At 43.8% G+C, this 14,400-nt stretch overlaps 1 non-coding gene across 1 annotated transcript; it reads left to right on the top strand.

The window, feature by feature from the left end:
* Positions 1-1,555: 1,555 nt before the first annotated feature.
* LOC132541106 (small nucleolar RNA SNORD35) lies at positions 1,556-1,642 on the top strand. Its single transcript, XR_009552281.1, has one exon. It is a non-coding gene; the product is annotated as a small nucleolar RNA SNORD35 (small nucleolar RNA).
* Positions 1,643-14,400: the final 12,758 nt, after the last annotated feature.

Raw genomic sequence — 14,400 nt, 5'->3', positions numbered from 1 at the left:
ATAATTTTTTTAAATATTGTTTGGAGGTTGGTGACTAAAAAGTGAGGGGTGTAGAGGGAGTAAGCATAGGTGCAGAGGGGGAACAGGAGAGAAATATAGTGGTTTGGCTGGAGCTGAATTAAGGAAAGCAAGCAGAAAGCATGCAAGGAAAGGAAGGCAAGAGAGAAAGTGGAGAGGGAAGGGGAGGAGAAGGGAGGGGAAGGAAGAAAGGAAGAAAGGTAGGAAGGAAGGAAGGAGAGGAAGGAGAGGAAGGAAGGAAGGAAGAAAGGAAGGAAGGAGAGGAAGGAGAAGAAGGAAGGAAGGGAAGGGAAGAAGGAAGAAAGGAGAGGAAGGAAGGAGAAGAAGGAAGGAAGGGAAGGGAAGAAGGAAGAAAGGAGAGGAAGGAAGGAAGGAGAGGAAGGAAGGAAGGAAGGAAGGAAGGAAAGAAGGGAGGAAGGAGAGGAAGGAAGGAGAGGAAGGAAGGAAGAAGGAAGGAGAAGAAGGAAGGAAGGGAAGGGAAGAAGGAAGGAAGGAAAGAAGGGAGGGAGGGAGGGAAGGAAGGAAGGAGGAAGACGATCATAAACTTTTTTTAATTTTATTTATTTTCCCTTTTGTTGCCATTGGGTTTTTTTTTTATTGTTGTTGCAGTTATTGTTGTTGTTAATTGATGTCATCGTTGTTGGATAGGACAGACAGAAATGGAGAGAGGAGGGGAGACAGGGGGAGAGAAAGACAGACACCTGCAGACCTGCTTCACTGCCTGTGAAGCGACTCCCCTGCAGGTGGGGAGCCGGGGGCTTGAACCAGATCCTTAGACCGGTCCTTGCGCTTTGTGCCATGTGTGCTTAACCTGCTGTGCTACTACCCGACTCCCCAATTTTTTTTAATCTCCCCCTCCACCAGAGTTTTTTCCTGTAGCTTTGTGAATACAGGATTCCATCCACTGCTCTTTGCAAACTCTTGTTTTATTTTTTGATAGAGGGCCTGAGACACAGATAAAGGGAGATATCAAAACACTACTCTAACACTTATGAAGCTTCCCCTTTGCACATGCTTCTGTGGGGTGGGGAAGGGAGTTGAATCCTGAGCCTCACACATGGTAAAATGTAATATATGTATATATGACAGTGCTCTGATCTCTCTCTAACTGTTATCTTTCTGTTTCTCACTCATTAAAATAAATAAAATATTTCTTTAGTGAGTCGGACTGTAGTGCAGCGGGTTAAGCGTAGGTGGCACGCAAAGCACAAGGACTGGCATAAGGATTCCCGGTTCAAGTCCCCGGCTCTCCACCTGCAAGGGAGTCACTTCACAGGTGATGAAGTAGGTCTGCAGGTGTCTTTCTCTCCCCCTCTCTGTCTTCCCCTCCTCTCTCCATTTCTCTCTGTCCTATCTAACAACGACAACATCAGTAACTACAACAACAATGAAAAACAACAAGGGCAACAAAAAAGAGAAAATAAATGAATAAAATATTTTTTAAAATATTTCCTTAAAGATTAAAAAAAGAAATTAGTGAGAATAGGAATTGGAGGCACAGATTTCACAGATATGAGTGCTGGCAAAATGTGATTCTGGCAGATGATGGTTTATTCTCATGGTGGTCTGTGAATGTCACTGAAGGTGCTGCCAAAAATGCCAATGGCTCAGCTGATGCAAGGAGGAGGGAAAAAAGTGTGATTCAAGAGAGATAGTGTCAAGGATGGGGCTGGAGGAGGGACGTGAAACACTGCATGTGCCCACCAAGCTTGTATCTACTAAGTAACCTGTCCCCCAGCCAGCCCCCTAAATAAGAAGTGTTTGTTGTTCTTATTAAACCAGAGGGTACTACTACTCAGCTCTGGCTTAAGGTGCTGCTGGAGACTGAGCCTAGGACCTTGGAACCTCTGTATAAAGAATTTTTTGCATCACTATTATGTTGTCTCCCCCATACAAGAAACTCTTTTTGGAGCAGGAGGAGAGTCATTACCAGGACATCACAACTCCAGGTTGACTTTTTTTTTTTTTTAGAGATACAGGAAAAAATAAAAAGTAAAAACAAAAAAACCAGCACGGAAGCTTCCTTCAATGTGGTGGGGGCTGGGCTCAAACGTGGGCTATACAAAATTGCAAAGCAAGCACACTGTCCAAAGACCTTTTAAAATTATTTTTAATCATCTTTATTTATTTACTGTATAGAAATAATCAGAAATCGAGGGGAAGGAGGAAAAGGAGGGAAAGAGACACTTGCAGCCCTGCTTCACCACTTGCAAAGCTTTCCCCCTGCAGCAGGTGGGGACTAAGGGCTCGAACCGGGGTCCTTGAGCACTGTAATATGTGTGCTCAACTAGGTATGCCACCACCTAGCCCCCATAAGAAACGTTTAATGTCTCCTTTCTTAAATAAATTTTAAAAAAGGCAAAAAAATAAACGTTTAACAGTGGTTACCTCTAAGGAATAGCACAAGGTGCTTAGGGAAGTCTAGACGAGACAAATAGTTTTGCTTTTTCCCTTTAAAAACTCATGAACAGATCAGTGTTGACCATGAACTACTTATTCAATTAAAAATGTAGCGCTCATAAGCCTCAAAATGGGAATGACCCGTAAATTGAATGGAGGTAGCAAGTCATATTCATGGGGAAAAGTTCTGTTAATCTCTGTGTGTATATACTTGGATACATTATGTTTGTACCCATGTGTAAATGCACAAGCCTGCCCTGTAAAGATACACCATAACTTGGTGTCACTTACCTGGGGGGGGATTAAGATGGTGGTATTCAACACTCTTCACTACAGATGGTCATGTCGGTGGCTCAACTTGGCATTTTTTTTAGGTTAATAGCGACGTAAAAGCCATGAGCTCTTGGGATGCTGGGCAGCAAGCTGTAAGAAGCGACAGCGCAGCTCAGCGTCAGCATTTCAAACTTGTGAGGTTTTCGACTCCTGGTGGGTTTCTGGGGAAGTAACCCCATCCTAGATGGAGGAAGACTCTGCTTGGTTTGTCACCAGTACATCAGTTCCTGAGCTATTAGAATAATGTTTAAATCAGTAAAACAGGGACAATCGTTAGAGATGCTCTCCACCCGTTTGGGCCTGGAGCTCCTCCTGTCCTATTTATCTGAATCTGCTGCTGAAGTTTCTATCACAGGGTCCACCTGAGTCAGAGTCAGGGCTAGACACATGCCCAGGACACACCAATCAGCTCCCCTCAACAGCCTGGCCCAGGCAGAAACACCTGGGACCATGAGCATTTATGTAAATACTCCTCCAGAGACAACATGTTAAAGATCCTGTAGGTGCTTCTGGGGCTATTAACCAGATCCCTGGCTCCCACCCTCTCAGCCTTGGTTTCTCGGTTCCTCCCTTACAGGCCCTTGCATCAAATTCCCTTGTCTTTTGAAGCAATGCAAATGGAGAGAAAGGGATAGCAAACTGGTAGAAAACAGTAATGAATTCAGACCTTGGTTCCGATGAGGTCTCCAGCTGTAGGCATCTAACAAACTTCTGGGAATGGGAGTTGGAACACAGTAGAGAGGGTTGGGGAGACAGCATAATGGTTCTGCAAAAGTCTTTCCTACCTGTGGCTCTGAGGCTCCAGATTCAATCCCCAGCACCACCATAAACCAAAGCAGCACAGTGCTCTGGTCTCTCTCTAGCTGTTATCTTTCTGTTTCTCACTCACAAAAATAAAATATTTCTTTAAAGATTAAAAAAAAAAGAACTCAGTGAGAAGGGGAGTTGAGGGCACAGATTTTACAGATATAGGAGTGCTGGCAAAACATGATTAGAGATAGTGTCAAGGATGGGGTTGGGGGAGGGACATGAGACACTGCATGACCACCAAGCTTTTATCAGGTGAAACCTGCCATCGTTCGTCAGTCCTGAGCCACCAAAGATAGTTTCCTGCACAACTGCTAGCTGGGTATAATCGTGTGGTTGCAAGGTGACCGCACGTGCAGTAGGTCTCATCATTATCACAGAACACGACAGTGGGATCAGGAGGTGGAATGAGAAACTAACTTCCCAGGACAAGGTGTGGGGTCCAGATACCGTGGACTCTGAGCAGAGCTCCAGCAATCATTTCAAGTAAAACAGCGTGTTTCTCCTCTGCCATCACCATAGCAACCCACATTGCACAGGGAGAGAAGGTGGTGGAGAGACAGCAGGGGAGTACTGGACCAGTTCCTTCTAAGGTACCAGCAGAGCACTTGGCCAGTGGAAATACTCACCAATTCTTATCAGGGAAGGTCCCACATGGAGCAGAAAGGTCAAATCCTCCTGCCAAAAGATGCCACAGCAATCCGAGCTCACAAGTGGAGGCTTCTCAAGGCATCAGCCTCTGCCTAAAACCATACTGGAGCTACCTGAGGCTTCAAAACAAGCCCACCTGGTGACTCACCCCAGCCCTCAGGATTCTGACCCAGCTGACTAGGCATGTAATTTAAGCAGTCAGATTTTTAAAAGGTCTCCCAAGAGGGTGGAGGCACGGAACTGTGGTGGTGGCTGTGGTGTGGAACTATAGTCTGTAATTTTTTTTAATTATTTATTTATTGATGAGAAAGATAGGAGGAGAGAGAGAAAGAACCAGACATCACTCTGGTACATGTGCTGCCAGGGACTGAACTTGGGACCTCATGGTTGAGAATCCAATACTATATTGACTGTGCCACTTCCCAGACTACTGTAATTTTTTTTTTTATAAAGAAGAGGTTCAATCCCATGCACCACCATAAGCCAGAGCTGGTAAGTGCTCTGGTAAAAAAAAGAAAAAAATGAGAGAAAGAAAGAAAAGAAGAAAGGAAGGAAGGAAGAGTAAATAAATAAAATAAATCAATTTTGTGGTCCAGGAGGAGGCACAGTAGATAAAGTATGAGACTCTCAAGCACAAGATCTTAAGTTCAGTTCCTAGCAGCACATGTACCAGAGTGATGTCTGATTCTTTCTCTCTCTCCTCCTACCCTTCTCATAAATAAATTTTAAAAATATTTTTAAAGAGGGGGGGGGAGTCAGGCAGTAGCGCAGCAGGTTAAGCGTACATGACGCAAAGCGCAAGGAACGGCGTAGGGATCCCAGTTCGAGCCTCTGGCTCCCCACCTTCAGGGCAGTCTCTTTACAGATGGTGAAGCAGGTCTGCAGGTGTCTATCTTTTTCTCCCCTCTCTGTCTTCCTCTCTTCTCTCCATTTTTCTCTGTCCTATCTAACAAAGGCAACATCAATAATAACAACAACAAGGGCAACAAAAGGGAATAAATAAATATTTTTTAAAAAACAAAAAAGAATTTAAGAAAGCAATAGATAACTAGATAATTATTATTATAACCATTAGTCCCATTTGCTCTATTCTTACTTTTAGGTTTCTGGTTATTAAACAATTTGTTCTGCATTATATCTTACTGCTTTTTAGTCAATAAGTTGCAGATGCTACCAAGACACTATCCTGACTTCCCTGGGCAGACAGACAACCTCACTAATGTGTCCTAGAACCTCATCTTCCCAGAGCCCTATCCTGCTAGGGAAAGATAAAGACAGGCTGGGGGTATGGATCAACCTGCCAATGTCCATGTTCATTGGAGAAGCAATTACAGAAGCCAGACTCCCACCTTCAGCACCCCACAAAGATTTTTAGTCCATACCCCCAAAGGGATAAAGAATAGGGAGGCAAAAACAAACAAACAAAGGAAGTTTCCAGTGGAGGTGATGGAACATGGAACTCTGGTGGTAGGAATTGTATGGAATTGTACCTCTCTTATCCTACAATCTTGTTAATCATTATGAAATCACTAATAAAAAATGAAGCCTTGACTAGCCTATTGATAGGGAAAATTCAATGCATGGCATTCATTGCAATGGTTAAGAGCTGAGCTGAAAAGAACTACCCAAAAGAAATCATCCACAGCTTGAGGAGGAAAGAAGACCTGCTTCTCTGCCTATGAAGCAACCACCCTGCAGATGCGGAACTGGGGGCTCAAACAGGATCCTTGTGTGGGTCCTTGTGCTTAGTACTGTGTGCACTTAACCCAGTGTGCAACCTCCCGGCCCCGGTATCTCTCAATATATCTATTCCCTTTACCCCCTTCTCAGTTTCTCTCTGTACTATCAAATAAAAAAAAAAAAAGGAAGAAACAGCCATCAAGAGCTGTGGGTTCATCATGCAGGCACTGAGGCACCGTGATAACCCTGTTGGCAAAAAAATGGTGAGTGAATAGACCAGTGACACAAAGGCAGAGAGATAATCATGGAATAGGAATTCGAACATGGTTAGAACATTTATCTAAAGATTGGAAGTAAGGCAATGAAGTGTGTTTGGAGCTTTAACTCTAAGTCGTATTAGAAGAGTAGATCATAGCTGGAAACAATATTGTCCCCATTTATCAGAGTACAAACATGACTTATTTTTGCAACCATGTAGGGAACAGATACTACTGCCACCTAGTGGTCAGAAGCTGGGGATGCTGCCCACTATGCACAGGACAACCCCCTACATCAAAGAACAGTCCTGTCCCAAAGGTATCACTCAACAGTATCAGACTGAGGAACTCTCCTCCAGGAACATGTGACTGTGCCTGCCTTGTGATTTGCTATTAGCCAGGTGTCCTGCATAAATCTAATGGGGGGAGGGATCGAGCGGTAGCGCCGTGGGTTAAGCGCATGTGGCTCAAAGTTCAAGGATCCCTGTTCGAGTCCCCAGCTCCCCACATGCAGGGCAGGTGGTGAAGAAGGTCTGCAGGTGTCTGTCTTTCTCTCTCCCTCTTTATCTTCTCTTTCTCTCTCCATTTCTCTCTGTCCTATCCAACAACGACATCAATAACAACAACAATACTAACTACAACAAAACAACAAGGGCAACAAAAGGGAAAATAAATATTTTAAAAAGAGAATTATTTTTTTAAAAAAGAAAGCCAATAGAATACAAATGATTCTTGTCTAAGAAAAAGATAATTTAGGAGGGTACAGCTAAAGTATTCCTAACATTTTTTCTTTTTTTTTAAAGATAGAAACAAAGCAGAGTGAGAACCCAAGCTCACAGCACTAAAACTTCCTTCAAGTGATCCAGGAGGTGGCGTAGTGGATAAAGCACTGGACTCTCAAGCATGGGGTCCTAAGTTCAATCCCTGGGAAGCACAGGTATGAGTGATGTCTAGTTCTTTTCTTCTCTCCTCCTATCTTTCTCATTAATAAATAAATAAAATCTTAAAAAAAAAAAAAAAAAAAAACTTCCTTCAATGAAGTGCGGACCAGGTTTGGGCCTGGGTCAAGTACATGGCCAAGCAGCACACTGTCTCAAGTGATCTATTTCACTGGCTTTGGGTACTTGACTCAAACATCTCCAATGTTCTTTTTTTTTTTAATTGGAGATTTAATATTGATTTACAAAATTGTAAAGTTATTAGGGGTATAATTCCAAACAATCCCCACCACCAGAATTCTGTGTCTCGTCCCCACCACTGGGAACTGCAGTAGTTCTCTCAAGATCACCAGTACGGGCTGATTCTATAATGAACTAACTATAAATACATATATATTTCCCCATTTTAAAAATATTTTATTTAGTTATTAATAGATAGAGATAGAAGGTAAGAGGGGATAGATAGAGAGGGAGAGAGACAGAGACATCTACAGCTGTCCTTCACCACTCATAAAGCTTTCCCCCTGCAGGTGGGGACCAGGGGTTTGAACCTGGGTCCTTGTGTACTGTAATGTGTGTGCTTAACGAGGTGCGCCACCACCTGGCCCCTATCCTCACTGTTTTGTTTTTGTTTTACCAGAGCTCAGCTCCTAACATATTTTTTAAATATTTATTTATTCCCTTTTGTTGCCTTTGTTGTTTTATTGTTGTAATTATTATTGTCATTGTTGTTGGATAAGACAGAGAGAAATGGAGAGAGGAGAGGAGAAAACAGAGGGGGGGAGAATGAGAGACACCTGCAGACCTGCTTCATCAATTGTGAAGCAACTCCCCTGCAGGTGGGGAGCCGAGGCTCAAACCAGGATCCTTAAGCTGGTCCTAGCACTTTGCACCACCTGCGCTACCACCCAACTCCCCCCCCCACTTTGTTTTGTTTTTTTTTTAATATTTATTCATTCATTTTCCCTTTTTGTTGCCCTTGTTTTTATTGTTGTTGTTTGTTGAATAGTATGCCAGCTCCCCCTGGCTTCTGCTTAACCATATGCCTATATAGGGATAGATTTAATCCCATTCAAAGCTTTGGTCTATTTACATAAATCACTTTTACATTTACATAAAGCACTCCAGGGCATTTGTGGTTCAGTGATAGGATTCTCGCCTGCTCTGCCCCCTCCTTGTCACACTCTGATTTTCACCAGTCACTTTTCTCTCCACCCTCTCTATGTCACATCCTGTTTCCACCCTACTTGGCAAGTATATATAAAGACAGCAGTGTGAGTTTTAGGGTACCTTGAGTTTAGCTTAGCTCGTCTTAGATTGTGCTGCGTCCTGCATGAATAGAGATACTGCCTACAGCTCAACCATGAGTCCCTGGTCATCTGTTACCTGCCCGTGAAGCCAGCCCGGCGAAAACAACATAGCCCGTCGAAAACAACAGTTGTTATTATTGTTGTTGTTATTGATGTCGTCGTTGTTGGATAGGACAGAGAGAAATGGAGAGAGGAGAGGAAGACATAGAGGGGGAGAGAAAGATAGACACCTGCAGACCTGCTTCACGGCCTGGGAAGCGACTTCCCTGCAGGCAGGAGCCAGGGGCTTGAACTGGGATCCTTACCGGTCCTTGCACTTTGCGCCACATGCGCTTAACCCACTGCGCCACCGTCCGCCGCCCCCCCCCACTTTGTTTTTTAACAGTCCTTCCTTTCCAGGTCATTTCTCCACTTATTACTACTTCCAAGTGTCTTTTCTTTTTTCCTCTTCTCTCTCGGATAAGTAAAACAGTGCCTGGCTTCCTCTGGTGTTTTCCAGATTCATTTCCCTTTCATTGATAGTATGAAAACAAGATTTCTAGTGACAGCCAAATGCTCCAGTGTTCTTATTAACAATATAGAGATGGGATGGGTCCAGTCCCTTCCATCCTCACTGAAGCCTGTGTTGCCTACCTGCTGATACCTAAGACTCACATACCAAAGTATCAATGCAACAGGCTGGCTGGTTTACACAGACATTTATTCTCTTACAGTTCTGGGACTTAATAGTCCAAAATCAAAGTGTCAGAAATGATTTGCTGAAAGTCGGGTGGTAGCACAGTGGGTGAAGCGCACATAGTGCAAAGCGCGAGGACAGGTGTAAGAATCCCAGTTCGAGCCCCAGGTTCCCCACCTGCAGGGGAGTCCCTTCACAAGCGGTGAAGCAGATCTGCAGGTGTCTATCTTTCTCTCCCCCTCTCTGTCTTCCCCTCCTCTCTCCATTTCTTTCTGTCCTATCCAACAACAATGACACCAAGAACAACAATAATAATTACAACAATAAAACAACAAGGACAAAAAGAAAATAAATAAATATTTTTTAAAAAAAGAAGTGATCTGCTCTGAGGTCTCTCTCCTTAGCTAACAGATGGATGTCCTGTCATTGCTTTGTCAATGAAAAGATCTTTCCTCTGTGTGCAACTCTGTTTCTTGCTCTTTTTATGAAGACACCAGGTAAGATGGGAAGACAGAGCAAAACACCTTCATATCTGAGGCTATGAGGTCACAGGTTCAAGTCCTAGCACCACCATAAGCCAGAGCTGAGCAGTGCTACAGGTAAAGTCCTCAACTTGCAAGCATGAGGCCCAGAGTTTAATCCCTGGTATCACATGTGCCAGAGGTGCTGTTTCTCTCACACATCCTCTCTCTTCTTAATCCATAAATAAGTATATCTTAAAAAAATAAAAAGTGGGGAGCCAGGTGGTGGTACACCAGGTTGAGCAAACATGTTACCAAATGCAAGAACTTGGGTTCAAGCCCCTAATCCCCACCTGCAGCGGGGAAGCTTCACAAGCTGTGAAGCAGATCTGCAGTTATCTCTCTCTCCCTCCCTACCTGCCCTCCCCCTCAATTTTCTCTGTCCTATAAAATAAAAGTTAATTTTAAAGAAGCTACCAGTTGTATTGGATTTGACTTGCCTTTATGACCTTATTTAACCTTAATTACCTTTTTTTTTTTTGTCTCCGGGGTTATCGCTGGGGATTAGTCCTTGCACTACGAATCCACTGTTCCTAGAGGCCATTTTTCCCATTTTATTGCCCTTGTTGTTATTAGATAGGACAGAGAGAAATCAAGAGAGGAGGGGAAGGCAGAAAGGAGGAGAAAGGGATAAACACCTGCAGACCTGCTTCACTGCTTATAAAGCAAACCCCCTGCTGGTGGGGAGCTGGGGACTTGAACCCGGATCCTTATGCCACCAGTCCTTGTGCTTCGCACCATGTGCGCTTAACCTGCTGCACTATTGGCCAACCCCTCTTAATTCCCTTTTTAAAGACTATTTCCAGTGGTCCAGGAGGTGGCACAGTGGATAAAGCCCTGGACTCCCAAGCATAAATTCAGTCCCTGGCAGCACATGTAATGGGGTGATGTCTACTTCTTTCTCTTTCCTTCTTTATCATTAAATAAATAAATAAAATCTTTAATTTTTTTTATTTATTTTATTTATTTATTCCCTTTTGTTGCCCTTGTTGTTTTATTGTTGTAGTTATTATTGTTGTTGTCGTTGTTGGATAGGACAGAGAGAAATGGAGAGAGGAGGGGAAGACAGAGAAGGGGAGAGAAAGATAGACACCTGCAGACCTGCTTCATCGCCTGTGAAGCGACTCCCCTGCAGGTGGGGAGCCGGGGTTCGAACCGGGATCCTTATGCTGGTCCCTGTGCTTTGCGCCACCTGCGCTTAACCCGCTGCGCTACAGCCCGACTCCCAATAAAATCTTTAATTTTTTAAAAGACTATTTCTAGGCTAGCAAAATAACCCATCTGAATAGTGTGCCTGCTTTGCCATGTGCACAACCCAGGTTCAAGCCTGGCTCTTGCTGAATTGAAGGAAACTTTAGTACTGTGGTATTCTGCCCTTCTATTTGTCTTTCTCTTTCTTTTTTTAAATTTTTTTAATATTTATTTTATTTATTTATTCCCTTTTGTTGCCCTTGTTGTTTTATTGTTGTAGTTATTATTGTTGTTGTCGTTGTTGGATAGGACAGAGAGAAATGGAGAGAGGAGGGGAAGACAGAGAGGAGGAGAGAAAGATAAGACACCTGCAGACCTGCTTCACCGCCTGTGAAGTGACTCCCCTGCAGGTGGGGAGCCGGGGTTCCAACCGGGATCCTTATGCCGGTCCTTGTGCTTTGCGCCACCTGCGCTTAACCCACTGCGCTACAGCCCGACTCCCGTCTTTCTCTTTCTATCTGGAAAAAAAACAGTGGAGGGTAGATAGCATAATGGTTATGCACACAGACACTCATACCTGAGGCTCCAGAGTCCCAGGTTCAATCCCCTGTACCACCATAAGCCAGAGCTGAATAGTGCTCTGGTAAAAATTTTAAAAAAATAAATAATAAATCTATCTAAAAAAAAAAAAAGCCTAGAGTAGTGAAGTCCTAGCAATGATTGAAAAAGTAGAGATGAGTGGGTGGTGGTGCACTTGGTTGAGCCTACATGTTAAAATACTCAAGGACCCAGGTTCAAGCCCCCAGTCACCACCTGCAAGGGGAAAGCTTTGTGAGCGGTGAAGCAGGATTGCAGGTGTTTCTCTGTCTCCCTCCCTATTACCCCCTTCCCTCTTGATTTCTGGCTGTCTCTATCCAATAAATAAATAAAAACACCAACAATAGGGAGTCGGGCGGTAGCACAGTGGGTTAAGTGCTTGTGGCGCAAAACACAAGGACCTGTGTAAGGATCCTGGTTCGAGCCCCCGGCTCTCCACCTGTAGGGGCGTCGCTTCACAGGCGGTGAAGCAGGTCTGCAGGTGTCTTTCTCTCTCCCTCTCTGTCTTCCCCTCCTCTCTCCATTTCTCTCTGTCCTATCCAACAATGATGACATCAATAACAACAACAATAATAACTACAACAATAAAAAATAAGGGCAATAAAAGAGAAAATAAATATTAAAAAATTGGGTGGGTGGGGAGAATACAGGTCCATGAAGGATGATAAATGACATAGTGCGGGTTGTATTGTTAAATGGGTAACTGGGGAATGTTATGCATGTACAAACTATTGTATTTACTGTTGAATGTAAAACATTAATTTCCCAATAAAGAAATAAATTTTAAAAAATATATATTAAAAAATTAAAAAAAAACCCAACAATAATAAAATGTCCCAAATAGTCACAGTCTGAGGTGCTAGGGGTTAGAAATTCACTATAAGAAAAATTTGAAACAGCACAGTTTAGTCCATTGCCCCTTTCAATTAAGTAATGTTTGATATAGGTTATGCACTACAGATTTAAGAACTGTGTTTTTAACTTTTTGAAAAATAAGCTTTGAAAATATATCTGCCTGAGTCTTCAACATGCAGAATCTCATGGCTAATAGTCTAACATTCTATCCACTGCATCACCTGTCAGGCTGCTTAACAGACTTTTTTGTTGTTGTTGTTGTTGCCATTGCTGTTGTTGTTGCTGGATAGGAAGGAGAGAAATGGAGAGAGGAGGGGCAGACAGAGAGGGGGAGAGAAAGATAGACACCTGCAGACCTGCTTCACCGCCTGTGAAGCAACCCACCTGCAGATGGGGAGCTGGGGGATCAAACTGGGATCCTTATGCCAGTCTTTGCGCTTGGTGCCATGTGTGCTGCGCTACCACCTGGCCCCCAACAGACTTTTTTTTAAGGGGGTGAGGGAAGAGAGCATAATAGTCATGCAAAAGATCTTCATGCCTGGGAGTCAGTGGGTAAAGTGCACGTAGCGCAAAGCACAAGGACCGGCATATGGATCCCGATTGGAGCCCCTGGCTCCCCACCTACCGGGGAGTCACTTCACAGGCGGTGAAGCAGGTCTGCAGGTGTCTATCTTTCTCTCCCTCTCTCTGTCTTCCCCTCCTCTGTCCATGTCTCTCTGTCCTATCTAACAATGACTACAACAACAATGAAAAAAAACAAGAGCAACAAAATGGAAAAATAAATATAAAAAAAATTAAGATCTTCATGCTTGAGGCTCAGAGGTCCCAGGGGCGATCCTCTTCTCCACCATAAGCCAAGAGAAATTTCAGAAATATCACATGCTTCTTGCCTCCTGTATTTTCCACCAGTTTCCATTAAGAGGTTTTTAATTCAGTGAGAGGCCTCTGCCTGGAGCTTCCTTAAAGTGTCAGGTGAAGGTTCAAACATTATTATACAGCCACAAGGGACCTATCTCAGTAAATAAAGCCAACCCTCCATCTCTGGCCACTGAAAGCTTCAATCATTAGTGCATTATTTAAGCAGCCCTCAGATTTGCTACTGACTATTAAACACACTTCGGAATTATCCATCAATTGATTTGCTGACTATTTTAGGAGCTGAGCCTCTATTCCCAAGGTCATGTATTAAATTGCGCTCGACAGCTTCAATTCAGACTCTGTCCCATAATTAGAATCTCCTGGGAGGTTAAGCTACTTCTCATCCTTTCCGATAGAAAATGCTGCCCTTGGCAAATACCAGAGCACACCTTCAGCCATTTCCTTGTTTCAATCAATCTGAGCAAATGCACTGGGCTTGCTTTTCCCCAGAGCTGATGTCACCTCTGGAAGGAAGTTAAATGTTTAAGCTCTGAGTCAGAGTGCTGAGCTGCTCAAAGACCAAGGCTAAAGAAGAATGAGTGGGAATTTGGAGAATGAACATTTTTTTTAATCACGTATGGTAATTGGGGTAGCACTTGATTGGGGCACCTTAGCAAAGTTCCTCCTGCGCCACCACCCCTGCTCCACTAATAGGGCACCTGGCCTGATCAATCATTTGACTGCCTTCCATGAGCAATAATAACTGATTTCCCAAATAAAATTTTAAATTCCTGAAAATCTTGCCCTCTCCTCAATTCTTTGCTGAGATAATGTGTGACGAACTTTTTTTAAATGTTGGTGAAACAAACATTGGCCCCTTTTTTCCCCCAAATAGACCTGTAAGTTGGGCTTCTAGCAAGCTGGAAGATTCTGCAAGGGGCTGTATATAATGGAAGGCTTATTAGGAATGGCAAGAGGGTGAGGACTGGGAGATGGCTCACCCAGCTGAGTGAGCGTCTTACCATGCTTGAGGTCCTCACATTGGAGCCCTGACACAACTTGGGAGCACCGAGTCACTGAGAGAAATTTCAAGGATGGTGGAGCAGTGCTGTGGTGTCTCTCCCTCAATCTGAAATAAAATGAATGGCAAAGTAGGCCTTCCCACACAAAGCTGTGGACAAGGGAGAAACAAAGGAGGTAGGGAGGGAGGGATGAAGGCAGGGTGGGAAGGAGAGAGGGAAAGGGTGGGGGTAGAGGGGACCCACCAGGTAGTCAGGGAAAGGCAGGATCAACTCAGTACCAATGACC

Source organism: Erinaceus europaeus, chromosome 10 (assembly GCF_950295315.1).
Source record: "Erinaceus europaeus chromosome 10, mEriEur2.1, whole genome shotgun sequence".
Taxonomy (NCBI): Eukaryota; Metazoa; Chordata; class Mammalia; order Eulipotyphla; family Erinaceidae; genus Erinaceus; species Erinaceus europaeus.
The sequence above is the reverse complement of the archived record's forward strand: the minus strand, read 5'-3'. Positions and strand labels throughout refer to the sequence as shown.